We start from the raw sequence: 4,049 nt of genomic DNA on the forward strand, positions 1-4,049 counted from the left end.
CCTCCCTGGGCAGCCTGGGCCAGGGCTCCGTCACCCTCAGAGGGAAGAAGTTCTTCCTCGGGTTCAGCTGGAGCTTCCTCTGCTTCAGTTTGTGCCCGTTGCCCCTTGTCCTGTCGCTGGGCACCACTGGAAAGAGTCTGGCCCCATCCTCCTGACCCCCACCCTGCAGATATTTAGAGGCATTTCTAAGGTCCCCTCTCAGCCTTCTCCTCTCCAGGCTGAACAAGCCCAGCTCCCTCAGCCTCTCCTCGTAGGAGAGATGCTCCAGTCCCCTCCTCATCCTCGTAGCCCTCCGCTGGACTCTCTCCAGTAGCTCCTCATCTTTCTTGAACTGGGGAGCCCAGCACTGGACACAGGACTCCACTTGGCTCATCCGACCCCGCTGTGGAACAGCAGAAGAAGAGCCCTGCACGGTCACAACGCCGGCGCGGAGCTCGTCTCCCACCCGCGCGAGGCATCGCTGGGCGGGCTGGAAGCACCCCGGGGGGGCTGAGCACCCTCACCGCAGAGCTCACCCCGGGCATTCGGTGCGAAGGCTGCAGCAACGCTCCTGGCCCAGCGCTGGCATCAGTGCCCAGCGCCGACTGCGACCCGGCGACCAGCTCTGGGCTCCCGCGAGGCTGCGGCTCTGAGCACCGAGTCGCTTGGCTAAAACACAGAGGTGGCTGCAGGCTGGGGACAGAGGAAACCACAGCGTTCACCGGCACTGGAGAGCCGCAGCGATGGGATCCGTGTCCGCGCCGTCGGCTCGAGCTCAGCTTGGCAGGACGCGAGCGGAAGGCTGCGAGTCCTCGCACGACGCTGCTGCCGCCGATGCCCTGTCCCGGCCCCGGGAGCACCGAGCGGAGGACGACACTGCGGAGTATGAGCAGGGGAAAGCTGCACCCCGTGAGCGAGAGCGTAAAGCCCTCGAGTCCCCGCGCCGGAGCCCGTCCCTGATCCGCAAACCCCTTCCGTAACTGCGCTGACCCCGGCTCAGCACCCGCACGGCCCACCCAGCTCCCGGGTGCTGGCGGCAGGGAGGGCGGGCGGCTCGGGTCCCGGCTCCCCGGCTGTGGCGGGACAGCCCCGGATCCCTGCGGCCGCCCGCGTGTGGCCACCCGGCGCCCGGGTTTCACAGGGGGGGATGCTCCCGGTTTCCTCCGGCGCTCCCCAGTAGCCGAGGAGCTACTGGAGAGAGCCCAGCGCAGGGCTGCGAGGATGAGGAGGGGACTGGAGCATCTCTCCTGCGAGGAGAGGCTGAGGGAGCTGGGCTTGTTCAGCCTGGAGAAGAGAAGGCTGCGAGGGGACCTTAGAAATGCCTCTAAATATCTGCAGGATGGGGGTCAGGAGGATGGGGCCAGACTCTTTCCAGTGGTGCCCAGCGACAGGACAAGGGGCAACGGGCACAAACTGAAGCCGAGGAAGCTCCAGCTGAACCTGAGGAAGAACTTCTTCCCTCTGAGGGTGCTGGAGCCCTGGCCCAGGCTGCCCAGAGAGGCTGTGGAGTCTCCTTCTCTGGAGATATTCCAGCCCCGCCTGGACACGGTGCTGTGCAGCCTGCTCTGGGTGACCCTGCTTGGGCAGGGGGTTGGGCTGGGTGACCCACAGAGGTCCCTGCCAACCCCCACCATGCTGGGATTCTGTGATACATGGACTACAACGTGCAAAGACCCCGCTCTGCTGGCAGCCAGCCCCCCGACAGTGGGGTGAATGAGAACGGCGGTGAATTTAAGGTCCCCTCGGCTGGAAAGTTTTATTCCAGAGTGGTGACACCAGCTCATGGGCCACACGGATGGCCCTGTCCCCCCACGCTGCCATCATGCCAACTCCCCAAGGTGGGAAACCGCGGCGTTCAGCCAGTGGTGTCAGACAGCGACCGCGAGCCCCAGCAGCCCTTCGCAGGAGGGCACCGAGGCCACGCTGTCACCTCCGAGCCTCGAAAATCAAGTTCTCAGCTGTTTTTTTTTTTCCCCCTGCCCAAAGCTGCGGGGAAATCGGGTTTTCTCCTCTCCCTGTGGGAACACAGCCGTCCCGGGGGAGCTCGGCCCATCAGCCCGCTCACCTCGAGCCACCCGTCGCCAGAAAGATGCTCAACCGCCAAATCCAGCGTCGGGAGCAGAGCCCGAGCTCCCGCTCCCAGGAATAGCTCCGCACGGCCCCGCCGTCCCCGGGTGCCGGAGTGGCACATATGGCTGATGACACACTGCTGTCACCTCCAGCTCCCCCGGAGAGGAAACGGGCGACCGTCACTCATTGAGCGCCCACCCACGCAGCCGCCGCGGCGGGGGAAGATCGCTGGCAGCAGGAGACGCGGCGGGCTCCGGCAAAACGAAGCAGCGGCAGAAAAAATAAAAGAGGGAACCAAAAATATCAAGCGGCTTTTTCGTTGTTTTTAATTTCCAAGGTAAATAAATGGGTCCTACCGATTCGTTAGTAACTGGGTCCTGTCCAACGGTTCTGACGGAGCGGGCGCAGCCGGCGGCGCGGTGACAGCGCTGGCGCGTGGCGGCGGGCGAGAGGCTCTGCAGACGAGCACCGAAGCGCCGGGTCCTTCGCTAGGTACAGGTGACAAATGGACAAAGTGAAGTTAATCAAGGAACTTGGGTCGGGGCTGAAATAATTGGGATGATTTGATGATGGGTTGGATGAAGCTCGTCCCCCGGTGGCACCCGGAGATGAGGGCAGGAGGGACGGGCACGGCCGGAGGTGCCAGCGCGGAGCTGCCACGGCGGTACGGCCCTGCCCGCAGCCGCACGGTGCCTTTGGGTTCCAGCGCTGAAATGGCACTTTGGGAAGGAAAGAAATAAAAAAATGAAGGATTTATTCTATTCATTAAATCTGCCAAGCAGTGAAAACAGCTCTTAAAAAAAGAAAAAAAGTACATAAATAAGATATTTGGCCCTGCCCTGACAGCCAGCAGCAGGATTCAGGGCTAAGGCACCAGGGGGGGGGACAGACGGACCAGCTCCTGCACACCCCTACATCCCTCCCGTGAGTTACTTTTGAGCACTGGTTCCCTGCAACAAAATAAAAAGAAAAACCCAACAAAAAGGCCCCAAACAAAGAGGACAGACACAAGGTTTGTTTCCACTACTGTCTCAGTGTACTTTATTCTCCTGCTGTCTACAGCTGAACAGCCACACAGGACAGAAACAGGTAGCACTGAGGAATGATCAGATTTCTTCCCTTCACGCCCCCCTCCCCAACTTCAGGAATGGCTTTTGCTTTTTTTTTTTTCATATATATATATTTTTTTTTAGGAAATCCCACCCCGCCTCGAGAAAACAAAATAAAAAGAAAAGGCATTACGAGAAATGTGACCCAGTCCTCTCCCTAGTCGGTGCTCCGGAGCTGGCCGGCTCTCCCAGCTCACAGAGCTCCTCCTCTCTTCTAAACACCTGGGATTTTTTTTTTTTTTTTATTTCATTTATTTATCTTTTTCGTACACTGGTTCAAAGTCGGCACTTCGACTGCAATCTGAACCCAGCACTGAAAGGCACATATCTGATACCCTGTACAAGAGCTACGGTGGATGCTGCAGCGCAGATGGGCAACGAGAGCGGACTCCATCGTCACGGATCCTCGGATCAGACCGGGAAAAGGGAATTGGGGGATCAAGCAGATCCTCGCCTGCTTTGCAGAAAAAAAAAAGAGAAAAAAAGGAAAACAAATACTGGCTAAGGTCTTCTACTCTCCCTCCCACAAGCAGCTTTGAAAAATGCCCGAGTTCAACCGCAGGTTCAAATGCTGGTAGCATCCACAGCTGCATTAGTAACAACGAAATGAAGAACAGTCTCGAAACCCTGCACCTCCTCCCTTCGTTCTCGGCTTATTGCTGCCAAGCCAGGGACTATTCCTCAAAAGCAAAAGCCTCGTTAAGAGGAAACGAGAGGTTCTGATCCTTCGCGTGAAAAGACGGCGTGGCGCGATGGGGGAAGCAGTGAACAGCCAGCTCACCCCCGCGTTGCCCATCAGACTGTCACTACTCTATCGGGAAAAAAAAAATCATCGTTCATGGGTTCCCCTTTTACTGGAAAGACCAAGAATACAAAAAGGAAGTATTGGGG

This window comes from Opisthocomus hoazin, chromosome 26 (genome assembly GCF_030867145.1).
Source record: "Opisthocomus hoazin isolate bOpiHoa1 chromosome 26, bOpiHoa1.hap1, whole genome shotgun sequence".
NCBI lineage: Eukaryota > Metazoa > Chordata > Aves > Opisthocomiformes > Opisthocomidae > Opisthocomus > Opisthocomus hoazin.